This window comes from Mustela erminea, chromosome 19, assembly GCF_009829155.1.
Source record: "Mustela erminea isolate mMusErm1 chromosome 19, mMusErm1.Pri, whole genome shotgun sequence".
NCBI lineage: Eukaryota > Metazoa > Chordata > Mammalia > Carnivora > Mustelidae > Mustela > Mustela erminea.
Genome location: NC_045632.1, coordinates 50,196,119 through 50,213,091, shown reverse-complemented (window position 1 = coordinate 50,213,091; position 16,973 = coordinate 50,196,119). Strand labels below are relative to the sequence as shown.

General features: G+C 41.1%; 1 long non-coding RNA gene across 4 annotated transcripts in view; it reads left to right on the top strand.

Moving 5' to 3' along the window:
* The window catches only part of LOC116579648, a 41,188-nt gene extending 25,424 nt beyond the window's left edge, over positions 1-15,764 (top strand). For 3 of the 4 annotated variants that reach the window (XR_004281360.1, XR_004281361.1, XR_004281359.1), the window contains 3 exons: positions 2,975-3,128; positions 6,453-6,565; positions 9,568-13,447. This is a non-coding gene — a long non-coding RNA (uncharacterized LOC116579648). Of the gene's footprint in view, positions 1-2,974; positions 3,129-6,452; positions 6,566-9,567; positions 13,448-15,610 lie in introns of those variants that run through there. The other variant, XR_004281362.1, reaches the window with a different exon arrangement.
* The last annotated feature ends 1,209 nt before the right edge of the window (positions 15,765-16,973 follow it).

Here is a 16,973-nt window from a genome sequence, read left to right as displayed (position 1 = left end):
ACTACAGCTTCATAGTATAGTTTGAAAGCAGACAGCATGCTCCCTCCAGCTCTGTTCTTCTTTCTCAAGATTACTTTGGCTGTTCAGGGTCTTTCGTGGTTCCATACGAACTTTAGGATTCTCTCTTCTAGTTCTGTGAAAAATACCACCGAAATTTGACAGGGATTGATTGCATTGAATCTATAGATTATTTCGTGTAGTATGGACATTTTAAGACTATTCTTTCAATTCATGAGCATGGTATATCTTTGCATTTGTGCTCTGTTCGGTTTCTTTCGTCAGTGTCTCAGAACTTGCAGAGTACAGGTCTTTTACTCCCTTGCTTAAATTTATTCCTAGGTATTTTATTCTGTTTGATACAATTATAAAGGGAATTGTTTCCCTAATTTCTCATTCTGATTGCTTATTTTTAGTATATAGAAATGTAACCAGTTTCTGTATGTGATTTTTATATCCTGTGACTCTACTGAATTCATTTAATAGTTTTTTTGGTGGTCTTAAGGGTGTTTTTTATATATAGTATCATGTCATCTGCAAACAGTGACAGTTTTACTTCTCCAATTTCAGGGCCTTTTGTTTTTCTTTCTTAATTGCTGTGACTGGGATTTCCAATACTATATTAAATAAAAGTGGTGGGAATCGACATCACTCCTTTGTTCCTGATCTTAGAGAAAAATCCTCCAGTTTTACCCCATTGAGTAGGATGTTAACTGTGGATTTGTCATATATGTTCTTTATTACATTGGCATACATTGCTTCTATACTCACTTTGCTGAGAATTCAACATTTTTTTTCAAAGATTTTATTTTTTTTAATTTGACAGAGAAATCACAAGTAGGCAGAGAGAGGGGAAGCAGGCTCCCCACTGAGCAGAGAGCCCAATGCAGGACTCAATCCCAGGACTCTGGGATCATGACCTGAGTTGAAGGCAGAGGCTTAACTCCCTGAGCCACCCAGGTGCCCCAGAATTCAACATTCCTTGCAAAGCAAATCCACTGGCAACAAATTTGCTCAAATTTTGCTTGTGTGAGAAAGTATTTCTCCTTACATGCAGGGTACAGAATTCTAGATTGGTGACTTTTTTTTTTACCCTCTCATCACTTTAAATGCTTCATTGCTTGTGTGGTTTCTGAAAGTGTTTATCTTTGATTTTCTGAAGTTTGGATAGGATATACTTTGGTGTAAGTTGTTTGTTTTTGTTTTTACATTTATTGTTCTTGGTATTTGCTGGGCTTCCTCGATTTGTGGTTGGGTATCCAGCATTAACTGGTGGAAATTCTCAAACTTTATTGGTTCAGATATTTCTTCTGTTTCCTTTTTTTCTATGGTATTCCCATTATGTGTATATTATACCTTTTGTACTTGCCTCAGGGTTCTTGCATATTCTGTGAGAGGTGTGTGGTTTTTTGAGTTTTTTCCTTTGCTTTTTAGTTTTGAAAGACTCGATTGAGAGGTCCTCAAGTTCGGAGACTGTTTCCTCAGTTGGTCATTTTGTTCCAGTGTTATTGATCATTCATATTTCTTTTTCGGTTCATTCTAAGAATCTCCATCTCTCTTCACAAGGTACATCTATTCTTGCATACTCTCTACTTTATCCATAAATGCCCTTAGCATATCAATCAGTTGTTTTGAATTCTGGTCTTCTAATTTTAACATCCCTGAAACAGGAGTCTGGTTCTTATACATCATCTATTTCTTCAAACTAAGATTTTTTTCTTTCTTGCTCTTAGGACATGAGGTACTGGGTAAAAGGAACCCAGCTCTGGTTCCAACCAAGGTTTCTGCTTGTGAGTTTCACTCTGTTAAGTTGTGATTCTGTTTCCACCTTTGTCTCCAAATTTGGCACTGCAGTTTCCCCAGCGACCTCACATCTCTGACAGATCTGAGATGAATTTTTGATTTTCTTATGTGTTCCATTATTTCTACTTATTGTTAAGATAGAGTAATGACTTCCAAGCTCTTTATATGTAAGACTGGAATATGGAATCCTGTATTATAAGATGTTAAAAAATAATTCAGAACCCATATGATAACAGGGAAATACTTTTCAAAAATCTGTTTAGTTAAAAAGGGAAAAACTTCTTTTCCTATGAAATACCATTTTATATTAACTTTGGATAGCAATTTCTATATTTGCCTCAAATATCCCATCCAAAACAAAATGTAGGGTCTTTTTATGAGAAAAAAAGAGGTCATTTAAGATATTAACATCCCACAAAGGCACAAAGTTCTGTTAAGGTGAATATTGCTGCTGGTGTGAAGAAATGGATACAGGTAACCTCTTAAAAAACAAATGTTCTTTTCCACTAGGACCATAAATAAGAAAGACAAAAGCCTACAATGATCCTAACCATAAGTATCCTAAATATGTAACTGTGAATCCAAGTTGTTAGAATAAACATTGACCTTGTATTCCTCTCAGAACATTTCTTGACTTGTTAAACTTTTTGGTTGAAGAACTGTTGGCATCTAGTCATAAAAATAGTGAAATTTCAACAGTATTTAAAATTTAGGTAATATTTAATGGAATGTAAATGAAATATATGACCTCCATTTTTATGAGAGTATATTAGAATGCCTTTTTTTCTTAGCCCTGGATGATAATAGGATGTACAGCACAATTCTCAAAATTTTATTAACCTCATCAATGAGGGAACCATCAGGAATACACGAACTCACTTAACGACGGAGAAGGAAGGCGATTGTTTGGTTAGTCAAGAAAGAAATGTCTAAGATTGCTAAATTATGTATGAGATTGGCTGTCTAAAGGCCAATAAATTATATTATCAATATTTTCTGGTTAACCTCTAACTTTATTGAGCTTGAAACTGCCTACACATTTATCAGTTGTGGATTGTTAGTCAAATACATGGTGACCGCAGAGTTACACCTCCAGGAGTATTAGAAGAGAGTCCAGCAGAATTTTTATAAAATGCTCTAATGTCAAAGTAATCACTACTTTGTCTCTTTCTAGATGCAGCTCCATGGTTCAGCTTGTCTTCTACTCCAAGATGCCTTTTGGGTTCAGAGGGATGCAGTGGAAACTCCCACCCCCTGAACATCCTTCCTGGAGGTTTACATACAATATATAGCCCAGACAGAGCAGGAATAGCACGCTGGGAAATAAGGTAAGAAATCAGTGTACAGTAGCCCCAGAAGACCTTCATTTATCTTCTAGGTAGTAAATTCCATCAGTGTGTTTAAAGGACAAAACTGCCCGAGTTGTCCCAGAGGAGGATAAAACAGAGTTGCAGACCCAATGTTAACCCTTCCTTACCCACATGTAAATAATGTTTCTGTGAAGGGTCTAGCATTTGGTTTTGGTGGTGATAAAGGTTACGTTTTTTTTAAAGGGCAGAATCATAATTTTCATGCGAATGTAAAAAAGAATACTTGCCATAGATCTTATAGAACTCAATTAATGAGTAAGCCAGCCAAATGTTCCACTGGCTCAAAGGACAGTTCAAACAATATATCTATATACATAGGCAATCAGGAATTGGAGGGGGGGCACAGGGAATGAATTTACACATAAAAAAATGCTCAATTTGTCAACATTTACAGGACAATAATCAGTTGCATTCCACAGATTAAACTCATTAGCATGTCTATGGAAAAATAATTTACAGTACTATAAGAAAGTATAGATGATAAAATAGCTTAAAAACCAAGAACTGGATGACTGGGAAGGGTGAAGGAGGCAGAGACCCAGTCATCTTCTGTGTGGGTGTGTGTGCATTTCAGATGTGTCCATTTCTGACAGTAGGGACTTTTATCAAGTATGGACCTAGAAGTGGATTTGCTAAATCAGGGGTATTCATACGCTTCGGTTTAGTGGATATTGACAGGTTTCTGTTCCCCAGTGATGGTATCAAGTGACACCCTCATCAGCCACATAGGATTCTTTGCCCCACATAGAATTCTTTATATGCTCTTGAAAATTAGGAAGTTCTGAATCTCGGTTCAGATCTACAGAGGGTGAATCTTTAAACGGTCTCCTTTGTGGATCTCATGCATCCTAAATTTTTAGAGCTATCAGCTGTGCTATAATAAAGAATATACTTGGAACCAGAGGCAAAAAACAGATAAGGAATTTGTAAAACCCTTGGAATTGGGAGACAGGTGTGTGTTTATTATGCCAATGAGGGGACTGGAGGTGGGGCCCTAGTTGACGGCAGGATGAAAGCTGGTCCCCAGAGAGACTCATCCCTGGTTCAAGCACTGCAACTTTGGGCATCCTCAACTTCTGGGAAGAAGAGGGGGTTTCGAGATGGAGTTCCATTCCAGGTCCCAGGGTTTAATAAATCATACCTGCATTAACGAAGCCCTGCTGAAAACTCTAGACCCGGAGCTCAGTGAAGATTTCCAGTTTGTGAACACACTGTGGCTGGTATGAGTAAAAACACTGCTTCTACCCCGAGTCTTACATCTAGCTCTTGAGTAAATCGTTCTAGAAGTATCAGTTCTATGAGCACAGGCCAGTCTAGATGGTTCTTGATATTCTGTCCATGTAGACAGATTCTAGAAGGTTTTTGGCTAAACAATGTGAACACTTGTGTGGGAGGGCTATATATCATCATAGCAAATGACACCCTCTAGAATAGTAATTTTCCGTTCAAAGCAGGTCAAGACAAATCACCACCCCACTTGGGGTCCAGACAGTGGGCCCTGACCTAACAGGACGAAGAGGAGGCCATTGTGTCTCAAATTCTCGCAATATGGAAAGGATTCTAGTCTATAATTCATAAAATATTCTGCTGCGAGGCTTCAATTCAACAGACAAAATGTTTAAGTATTCAGATTGGGGAATCAGATTGGCCCAAGAGGAGAAAAATAATCTAGAACTGGTTATTAGGCCAGTAAACATTCACAAATAGCACAATATTCTGCAATATCAGGATGACACTTCAGCCTTCATTTCCTAGCAGTACATAATTTCGGACATAAAGAATTATGTTGGACTTTGGGTATCTGGCTTAGACATTTTGATTTGAACCTCTGTTCCCAGTGCAGAGTTAAGTTTTGGTCCGTGGAGTGAGACGTGAATGCCACAGGAAAGAGGCTCTAACAGTAGCCCGGTAAACTGAGAACGGTAAAGCCAAGAGAGGAAATTTACAATCACTATGTTTTTTTAAACTCCTAGGGCTTGCATTCACTATTTACCTCTCCCATGCAGAGTATGCTTCAAAATATATATATTTTTTAATAAGAAACTTCATTTTCAGGCAGGTACACAATTCTTGAAGGACTGAAGAGATCTGGCTCTCCCACAGAAACCCCACAGTTGTCTTCCAGCCAATTACGAGTAACCTCAGTACCAAATTCAGGAAGGAGGAAGTAGTCTGTCCGTATCACCAAAGCAAAGACTGCAGAGAAGTTCAACAGGGAAAGAGATGTTCTAGGCGGTTACTGTAGGGAAGAGAGACCAGCACTTAGTCTGAGCTCAACCTCACTGAAACAGAGGACCGGAGGGAGTTTTTAAGTGCTGGCGTGAGAAGTAGAGCAAGTCATCTGTGTTTGCTGATTGGCTTTACCCAAAGAAAAATGATACTCTGTGAAACTACTTCCCGTCACAAAACTACCACAATCCAGAGCAAGGCCCATGGGTGACTTACTCTCGCAAGCTCTCCCAGAAACTGGGGAGTGCCCGTTGTTATCTTCCTCGGTGTTTTACATTCAAAAAGATGGGATGCAAAACTGGGAAGAGGCTTTCTAAAAGATTTATCATCTCAGAGAGGCAGGAGAAAAAAAAAAACCCCGACAAGCTTTCTAACATAAATATTCTAGAAAAGGAAGATCAGGTGCCTGTGTAAAGCTTGATAAACTGAGGGTAATGTGGAGGCCCTATAGGTCATTGTATTGACAAGTCTTTAAAAGGACTGAAGCTGGTGAACAGAGGGGCGGTCTCTGAGCCAGAGTTGTACGGAAAAATAGATTGGGAGGGATTGGCTGGCGTTATCGTGGGGGTGGCAAGTCTGAAACCTGCAGGACAGGCTGGCGACCCAGGGACGAGTTGGTGCTGGTGTCTGAGTGTCGAAAGGGGTCTGCTGGCAGAATCCCCTCTCCCTTGGAAGTCCTACAAGGCTTCCTCTTAAGGCCTTCAACTGATTGGGTGAGGCGCACCCACATTAGGACGGCTAATCTGCTTTATTCAAAATCTTCGGAATTAAATGCTAGTCACATGTAAAAAAAATACCTTCATAGCAGCATCTGGACTGGTATCTCGTAGCATTAATTCTCACAGGCGGTGAATCTGATACACAGAAAAACCCTCTAACGGACTAGATAGACGAAGAAGTGTCCAAGAAATATTCCTGTGCTACTGTTATTGAATAAATCAGCTGGTTAATGGGGGAAAATTCAGGTGACTGGAAAAAGACTGGGGTCTTGTGAGTTTTTACAGTTTCAGAGAAGCCAAGACAATCATAATTTTTCTTTTCTGGATAATGAAGCTTGCACTGAAATACAGGAGTATGGCAAGAGTGCCCTCAGGCAAAGAGAATGTGGCTTTTTGAGAAAAGGATCCAATTTGGGAAGTAGGAAAGGCGCTTCCCGGGCCACACAGGTAAGGAGATTCTGACCTTCTGACAATAAGCGAATATTGTTCCAGTAACTGCAGGGGACCCAGCACACAATCTGAGAAGGAAAGACCTTTGTCATTTACATTTTCACTGTGATACGGTAAAAAAAAAAAAAAAAAAAACAAAGAAAGCCAGAGATCTGGAAATACAGCTTTTTGTAGAATTCATCTACGCACCCAGGCTAAGAATTGGATGTAGTTAGCCTTAAAAATGGTGACTTTAGGTATTGGGCAGGACTGGGTACTTTGGGAAAGTAGCACATAGAACTGGATAGAAGGATGCATTCAAGCACTGAATAGGGATGCTGAGAAAAGCTTGCAGCCACTGAACTACGCACCTGATGGGCTGCAGGCTCTCAGACCACTGGGTACACCTTCAGAAGCCAATTGCTGTTTTCTGGATAGTGGCCATTGTTTTCTCTACATGGAGGCCCGAAGATAATTTGGGCCACATTCTACCTGTGACCTTGTTTTTGAACTTCCAGAATTCTGTATAGAGGTAAAGTTACCTTAACCTGTTCCCAAGGGTTCCTCCTCCTCCTAGAGTCTTCCTTATCTCCCACAGTCTGCTCAGGACAATGTTATTTTTTTTCTTTTTTTTTTTTTTTAAAGATTTAATTTATTTATTTGACAGACAGAGAACACAAGCAAGGGGAGTGGGAGGGGGTGAAGCAGGCTTCCCGCTGAGCAGGGAGCCTGATGTGGGGCTCGATCCGGGGACCCTGAGACCATGACCTGAGCCGAAGGCAGCGGCTTATGGACTGGGCCACCCAGGCGTCCCTGCCTGTAACAACTTCTAAGGAAATTAAACCACTCTCTAAGTCAGATTTCTGGAGATGTATTTGCAAGTATTTACGTCTCTAAAATCAGCAGTCTGCCGACACAGTCAGTTGTTACTGTAGTTTCCAGAGCCCACACTCTCGGTCCTTTTTCCCTATTCTACCTTCTACTTCCTTTTTTTTTTTTTCCCCAAAGAGGGTGGGTGTTGGGAGAGGGGCAGAGGGAGTGCAGAGCCTGACCTGGGGCTTAATCTCACAACCCTGGGATCAAGACGTGAGCCCAAATCAAGAGTCAACTGAACCCCCAGGTGCCCCTCCTTTATTTATTTATTTTTTTAATACTTAAATTTGACACTGAGGAGTAGCGACTACACCACTTTGGCACAAGGATTATTTCAAGCTAAAGGCAACCGAGCAACAGGAGACGAGAAAAGCTCTCTGTCCTCCCATTTGCCTAAAAGCAGGACGTCCATTTGTACAGGTGTCCCCTCTCCCTTCTCTGCCAGGAAGGACAGATGTCAACTGCTGGAGAAAACTCTAGACCCCAGTCAGCTCCGAGATGGCATGAGGGGGACCTAACAAACCTGACCGAGTAGCCCTTAGCTTTGCACCATTCACTGCCCTAGAAACTCAAATTCCTTTGCCTTAGTCTTGCCACCTCTCTGAAAAGTTATGGTTCTTTATCTTCCGATGCTCTATAGAAGCCCAGGTTCTTCGGGTTCCTGATCACCAAGGGCTGCCCCGTGCAGGAGACGCACATGGTCATAAACTTCTCTCTTTCCCTGCTGGTCTGTCTTTTGCAGAGGCCCCGCCAGACGGGCTAGGAGCCTGGAGGAAAAATTGTTCAGTGTGAGTGTTTGAGGGGGGAGGAAAGTGCTACAGTCTTACTCCGCCCCTCCCCTCCAAATGCGAAATATTTCATTCTTTGAGTTCATAAAAATGCCTCGTTGGCCTTACTTCCTAGATCCTAAACCCCTGTCCATGGTATGGCACTTCATAAATTTAATAACGTTGTGGGATCAAGCCTGATTTTAGCGTCTTAAAACTAAAACCTAGTATGATAAAACGGAAGTAAAGCAAGTTAATGATCAGCAGGGAAAATGGGCCTCAAAGGAACCAGTACAGTGTGATTTCTGGAACTGAGTAGAGGTACCAGGTTTTTCTTATAGTTTTAAACAAGTATGTTAACTATATTTTTATATGCATAAAATGCGTTATATGCACATGTGCATAAATTTATAATCTATGTACTCAGTGTATTTCATATACATAATTACGGAGGACATCCACTCACTGGTGGATTTAGGATTTAGATGGAGCCTGGGCTAGACCTCTCCCTTGAAATTACTTTTCTTTAGTCATTATTTATATAATTCGTGGATTGGACGGCTTTTGAAATGGACTTTCTCCAACTTCTTTAGGAATTAACATTCCATAATATTACTTCCCCAAGATCATCTACTAGAAGCCCTTCTTCCTAGTTATATAGACTGATCAAGATAAAAATGGTATCCCAAATGTATTCCACCCCACCAGTCTTGTTAAAGAATTTGAGTGACCCTATCTATGCTAGGTTGACCCTGAACCTGACTGTAGACTCTTTCCTAACAAAGGAGCATTAGGATTTGTTTCAACTGGTCATGAACAGCCCAGTGGATGCCTCCTGCCGGGTAGGTCTCAGTCCTTCAGGGGAATGCCCACCGGGAAATTTCCTTTGTCACCCCCCACCCCCAATCTAACTACTCAGCAAGAGTCTTCCCATGTATCTTCTTCAAACTGCCCAGTAAATACAACCAGCTTTAAAAGCTGTCTTGTCCCGTCTCTGGTTGCTTCTGCAGTACTTTTGAAACCCACATCCAGGATTATTAATTGAATTTATCATTTAAAGGGATCTGAAAATATACCGCCAAGAATGAAGCAGAAATTCTATGTAGTCAGTGTTTTATCTCGCATCAAGTCTGGCGATTACAAGATTGTCTTCTTTTTCATCATTTCTTGGAACAACTATCCTATCTCTGAGAATTTGTCAACACAAATGCAGAAGCTGAATTTTTTTTTTTACCGTTCTTTGTTTTGTTTTTTTTTATTTTGTGCTCATGGCTAGAACACCAGTGGTTTGCTGATGAGGTTTGTGTGTGTGTGTTGTTATGCTCAGAGCTTTTAAAAAAAATTCAATGCCAAAACCTTTGTTTTTGTCCCCTGCTGCAGAGAGCATACATATCGTGAATGTATCCAACTGAGCTGTTATACTGAACAAAGCAACTGAACTTGGGAAGTGCTTCTCTCTGTGCCGGCTTCCCCCCAAAAAGGAAATAAATTGGAGTGGTCTTTTCGTGGACTGAGCGTGGCCGTGGTGGGGGCCGTGAGAGTCCAGAAGGCCAGGATTGGAGTTCCATTTTCCTAACAAATGGGTAATCTGTCCTCAATCCGAATTGGTTGAACACTACAGCCTTCATTGTTTCCATGTCATTTAATGCCCATAAAAATGAATTCACTGGAATTCAATGGCTGTCGGCTCAGAATGTTTGCAGTGTGTTCCTGCTGGACTCCAGGACCGATCGGTTCGGTTTTTTGTTAATTTGCTTTCTCTGAAAGAACATTAGCCCAAGAATAAAGAAAGTAGAGAGGATACTCAGGATTCCATCACAAATTAAATTATTTTCAAATTTCTTTCCACTCCAAGCTCACATACTAATTTTATACAGCTATCATCAATGCTTTCATACGGTTATGTTAACCATGTATTTTGTAATGATATTTAGTGGGTACATAATATTACATCAGGTCGATTAAGCAGTTTCCTTAAGCATTCTGTCATCCCGGGGAGTGCAGAGTGAAGCTGTTTCTACTGAAACAAATGATTAAAATTAACCTGTTGTTTAATAGGAATGCAAATGGAGTGTTCTCCATTGCCTTTTTTTTTTTTTTTTTTTGAGAGAGGGAGCGCGCGCACACAAGAGAGGGGAGAGAGACACAGAGAGTCTCAAGCAGAATTCCTGCTGAGGGCAGAGCCCTGACAAGGGGCAGGATCTCAGGACCTATACCAGAATCAAGAGTTGGAGGTTTAACTGTCTGAGCCCCCCAGACCCCCTGCCATTTATTTTCACAGAAATTCCAAACAGTGGTCAAATGCTGTGTACTTTTCTGATGACCCACTACGAATTTCCAAATATGTAGGTATATCTTTCTGAAGGACTTGAGCATCATTTACAAACATCACATCTCTTTTTCCACAAATAAAGTCCGAGGCTATTTCCTGAATATGGTTTTTTTCACATGCCATCACAATATATCAAAACCAGGATACTTAACTCAGATCCAAGACTCTCATGTATGCTACCGTTCCTATTCCAACGTTACCAGTTGTGCTAATAATGTCCTCCATCACAATTTTTTCTTGGCCCAAGCCCAGTTCAGAATCACATTGTTAGGTACCTTCATTTGCCTTTGATATGAAACCATTTTCATGCCTTTGTCTTTCATGACCTTGTTGAAGGACAATTACGTTACAGAACGTCCTTCAACGTGTATTTGCCTGATGTTTCCTTGTGACTGGATCCAGGTGATGCATTTTTAGAAGGAACGCCCCAGCCATGATGCTGTGTCTTCCCACTGCATTATTTTACAAGCTGTCAGCTTGTCCATTGGTTAGTGATGCTAAGTTGGTCATTTCATTAGATGGTGTCTACCAGTTTTCTTCCCTCTAAAGTTACTATTTTTTCTTTTGTGATTAACAAGTAATTTGAGGGAGATACTTTAAGATTATGTAAATATTCTGTTCATTAATATTTTACCCACTGTATTTAGCATCTATTAATGATACTTGCCTGCATCAATCATGACTGTGATGGTTGCCAAAAAGTGATTTTTATAATAAACCATTATTTCTATATTTATTAGTCTTCTGCTCGACATGACACCTTTCTCTTTCCCAACATTCATTTATTTCTATCAGTACGGACTTGTATTTGCTTATTTAATTCAGTGCATGTTTTGTTACTATCGATCATGTTATGCGCAGATTGTTCCAGATGTTGCCTGTAGGGAGCCCCTGCAAATGGACGCCTGACAAATCCCCGTAATACTTTAAACACTGATTTACTTTTTGGCACAAGATGCTTTAGGCTTATCCTGAAGTTTCTCTATCTCCTCCAAGAATCCTTGATTCCTTTAGTGAGTATTGGCATGTAGAAACCAGGGCCTGTGGGCTTGGTCAGAAGAGTAAAAATCTGTGACCTTTGACCCATGACCCATGCACGTGCCCTCAGCTCCATGTGGAAAAAGCACTACTCTGTGCGGCAGCTGAAAATACGAGGTTTCCCCTTCCTGTAGCTCACAGGCTAGGACTAGAGTTCTTTACAAAAGGGGTGAGTCACTAGCATTGCTGATTTCTTTTAGCTCCAGATGGCAGAAGCTGTTTTCCTAAAAGACATAGCTGAGGACCAGGCTCCCTTATCCCCACATAGGATGGAAGCCCTGCTCCGATTGTAGCAACCCAAGCATGACTGGCCCTAATTGTCTTTGCCCCAGCTGACTCTTAAGATGGACTTTTTGTGCTGCGGGAAGAACCCAAGCCAACAAGATTATACAAGGAGGTTACACAAGCCATCCAGCACCTGCTTTTAGAGCAAGGGATCACACAGGAGAAGGGAGCCACTGTCCTTACCCGCAGCTCCTAAACAAAATGACAGGTTCTGTAGATGAGGGACTCTGCTTTTCTGCCCCAGGGGACTTGTTTGGGAAAGAATATGGAGCTATCCAAACTTAAAGAGATCAACCAAACAATGGGGATCTTGGTGGAGTATTTAACTAGGGAGCAAATAGCTCCATGATCATGGTAGCAAACTGATGGGGGCACTTAGAAATTGAACAGAATCAAGGCAAGACATAGACATTAAGAGCCATCCTGGTTTCCTGTTCAACTCCGAGGGTCCAGAGGGCTGTGCGGGAGTGCTTGGTGGTACCCACTCAGGGGAAATTAAAACAGTTTGACGCAGAGCTAAGCAAAAATAGTCCCCAAGCCACATAACTGTCAGCAAAGGACAGAAGCCTCACTGTCACTAGAGGATCCAGTTTAGGCTCTAACCAAACACTGGCTGAACAGTAAGCCACCCAGGGGAACCCATAGGAAACTGGGCTTAATAATAAAACCACAGCCATCCCTGGTGGTCTTGGAATATTGCAGGCATGCCCAAGAGTGTGCCCTTCCAGGAGTGATTGGAGAGGGATGTCCAAAGTGCTAATCCCTGTCTGAACATGGGACAAAGAACTAAACTTGAACTATGGTAGGAACCTCTAAGCTATACACACATAGAATGGTGAGGGCTAAAATCTAGCTGGCCAAGAGAGCTTGAGCACAGACGCTGCGCAAAGTGTGGCTTATGCTGACCGAGGGGTAATGTCTAAGTAGCACTGGACAAAATCCAATACTTTTCAGACTAAAATGTAAAATTAAAAATCGGAGTACAGACTAAACATTATAGATATCTTGGACATCCAAGATGTTCACAGGACAAAAATACCATGTTTAAAGAATTAAAGGAAGATATGACTATGTCTCAAGAAAATAGAACTTACTGAAAAGCAATAAACGGAAATTCTGGAGTTGAAAAGTATAACACAACTTGAGAACTCACTAGAAGAAAAGACCATGTCAGGAGAATGAGAAGACAAGCCCCAGGCAGGGAGAGAATGTTTGCAAAAGGCACACCTGAGAAAGGACTGTTATCCAAGATATACAAAGAACTCAACGATATATACAACAGCAGTAAGAAAACCATCTGATTAAAAAGTAAGACCCAGACATCTCACCAAAGAAGATACACAGATGGCAAGTAAACATGTGAGAAGATGTTCCACATCATACGTCCTCGGGGAGTGCGCCACATCCAAAACACTGACCACACCCAGTGCTAATGAGGACAGGGAGTACCCAAACTCTTATTCGTTGCCGACTAGAATGGAAAATGGTATAGACAATTTGGGAGAGTTTGGCAACTTCTTCCAAAACTAAACATCCTTATAATAAGTTCCAAGCAGCCTACTCCTCGGTATTTTCCCCAAAGGAGCTGAGAGCTATGTCCCAACAAAAACCTGCACATGGGAGCATGTGGGTGGCTCAGTTGGTTAAGCATCTGCCTTCAGCTTAGGTCATGATCCCAGGGTTCTGGGATTGAGTCCCACACAGGGATCCCTGCTCAGCGGGGAGCCTGCTTCTCCCACTCCCACTGCCCTCCTCACCCCCCACTGCTGCTCACTCTGCTCTTCTGCTCTCTCATGCTGTCTCTAAGGAGTTAAATAAAATATTAAAAAAAAAAAAAAACAGCAGAGGGATGGTTATAGCAGCTTTAGCCGTAACTGCCACAACCTGGAGGCAACCAAGAGGTCCTTCAGTAGGTGTGGATAAATAAACTGTGGTCCATCCAGACAACAGCATGTTACTCAGTGCTAAAAAGGAGGAAGCAACCAAGTCATTAAAAGACACGGAAGAACCCAAGTGCATATTGTTCCATGAAAGAAGCCAATCTGTAAAGGCTATGTACTGTGTGAGTCCAACCACATGACATTCTAGAAGAGACACAGCTATGGAGACATGAAAAAGGATTCTAAGGATCTGGGGTGGCAGGGGTGGCCAGGCAGAGCACCCGCGCTCAGGCGATTCTTAGGTCAGTGCCAATATGTGATCCTGTAAGAATGGCTACACGTCATTATACATTTTTCCAAATCCATAGAGTGGATGACACCAAGAATGACCCCTAATGTAGATGACAGTGGTAATGAGGTGTGACTTAGGTCCATCAGTTATAGCAAATCGGCCTCCCTGCTGATGGATACGGATAATGGGGAGGCTTTAGGGGCAGGTGTATGGAAGATGGCCGTACCTTCCTCCCCTGTTGTTGGGAACCTAAAACTACTCTAGGAGGACATCTATTGAACATTGTACTAGAGGATCTAGTTGGGAAAATTAGGCCACAAAAAGTAACATAATTCATAGATTGAAAGAAAGAGCTCTGTTCAAAGCTGGCATGATCTCCTATATATAAAATTCTATGGGATAACTAAAAGCACTATTAAATAAACTAATTCAACAAGGTAATGGGATACTAGAATATTTTAAAAATCAATTTTAATTTCTATACGCTAGCAATGAATAATCCAAAACGAAATTATTAAAAACAAAAATACATTCACCCATAGTGCTATAGGAAATTGCAGTATCCAAGACGAGTAGCCCCTAGGCCTATGATGTAGCAAAATATTTGCTTAAGTATGGATTTTGTTATTAAGATGATGCAGATGTCTCTGAAAAGTCAGCATCTCCTGTGTGAGAAATTCTGAGTAACTACTGAATGAAATCAATTTGTTGCCAGAAGGAATCATACCAGTTTGGAAGGAAAATTAACAAATATTTACAGCAAGAAAGAAAGACAACTTGGGGTGAGAAGACCCAATAAATAAAAAAGTGTTGCAGATTTCCTTAGAACCCACTCAATCAGCAATTTTGTTAAAGGAATATGCTGTAGATACGGCCAAATCACTTCAGGATCTCTAAGAAATAACTAAAAAGCAGAAGCATGACCTTATCTAAAGAACCTGTCAGAAAATACATTTCACTGGACACACATTCTGTCTCTCAATGTAAAAAAAAAAAAAAAAAAAAAAGTGTTTTTAATCTACTTAGACATTTAACAATGGGTTGAAGCCATACCCTTGATTTGATCCTCACTACATAAGCTCTATCGTCCTGTCCTGAACAGAGACCTTCTGAATTTTATCCTTTACCACTTGAGGATAAAAAGCTCTTGCCACTTTCAGCTCTTCATGTCTACAAAATGGGTTCTGTGAGCTTTCACCTCCCAAATTATTTCAGACCACACTCTGTTTTATCAAAACTTTCATCATGGAATGAGACAAATGGCCCTTAATACAGTGTTTGGTATCAGTTTACCTCCAGTCTACCTGTTAACTATCTTCTGTTGGTGTTGATGCCACCTGAAAGCAGCCCCTCCTAGTCAGAACGGGCCAGGCGTGGGAAGAAATAACCCCAAATCACAGTGGCTTGGTTATATCCCCCCCCCCCACCCCTGCAACAGGTGGCTCTGCCTATAGGTCATCAGAGATACAGGCCAATGGGGGCAGCCATCTTTGCAACCATTACCAAAGGGCAGAAAAGGTCTCAGGAGGGTTTCACACCAACAATTAAACTCTCTGATCAGAACCACAGGTCACTTCTACCTTCATGTCATCACAGATCACTTGACTTCAGTCAGTCACATGGATTTTTGGAAATGGAATCCTTACATGTGAGAACCAGTATTAATGGAGGATTTATACATCGGTGGGGGATTTATTTATCCCTGTAAAGAACCTAGATGCCCATCAACAGATGAATGGATAAAGAAGATATGGTGTATATATACAATGGAATACTATGCAGCCATCAAAAGAAATGAAATCTTGCCATTTCTGACGACATGGATGGAACTAGAGGGTATTATGCTTAGCGAAATATGGCAATCGGAGAAAGACAACTATCATCTGATTTCCCTGATATAAGGAAGTGGAGATGCAACATGGGGGGTTTGGGGTAGGAAAAGAATAAATGGGGCGCCTGGGTGGCTCAGTGGGTTAAGCCGCTGCCTTCGGCTCAAGTCATGATCTCAGGGTCCTGGGATTGAGTCCCGCATCGGGCTCTCTGCTCAGCGGGGAGTCTGCTTCCTCCTCTCTCTCTCTCTCTGCCTGCCTCTCTGCCTACTTGTGATCTCTGTCAAATAAATAAATAAAATCTTAAAAAAAAAGACTTTAAAGAATAAATGAAACAAGATGGGATCAGGAGGGAGACAAACCATAACAGACTCTTAATCTCACAAAACAAACAGGGTTGCTGGGGGGAGGGGGGAGGGAGAGGGTGGTTGGATTATGGACATTGGGAGAGGTATGTGCTATGGTGAGTGCTGTGAAGTGTGTAAACCTGACAGATTCACAGACCTGTACCCCTGGGGCTAATAATACATTATATGTTTATTAAAAAATAAATAAAATTTTTTAAAAAGTCATCAGGATTTCAGAAATCATAGTTAAATTAGAAAACCCTTCTTTTTGTGCTAAAGCAGAGCGTCACGTGGAAGTGTGTGCCAGGGCACACGACCTGAGAAAAATGTGAAACTGAACTTGCTGAAAATGGAGGGAAACGTGAGTGACACGGTACAGTGGAAAAATATATTTCAGTTTCAGTTTAAAGATACGTTCTTCCCGGTTCCTCTGCTGGAACGATCACATATAATAATACCTCTGTCATTTAGCAAAACTCCCTCTCACCTATCAAGATGAATCACAACACTTTTCATTGAAATGAACTACTTACTATCTCAAGTTTGCCATGTCTGCCGCACAGAAAATGAGCCCAAAATAGAGTTAAAGGGGATATTACAGTCAATTAGCAGCGTCACCGTAAACATTATTGCTTTTATTAACTTAACCCCAGACTGCATAAAGCAAAAAGGAGCAGAACGGTAAGTCACTCAATGCCCACACGGTCATGCTGGGGTTAAAAATCAGACCAGCCAGAATCAGCGTCCCTGGTTTGACTAGATGCAGGAGGCCCTTTGAGATGC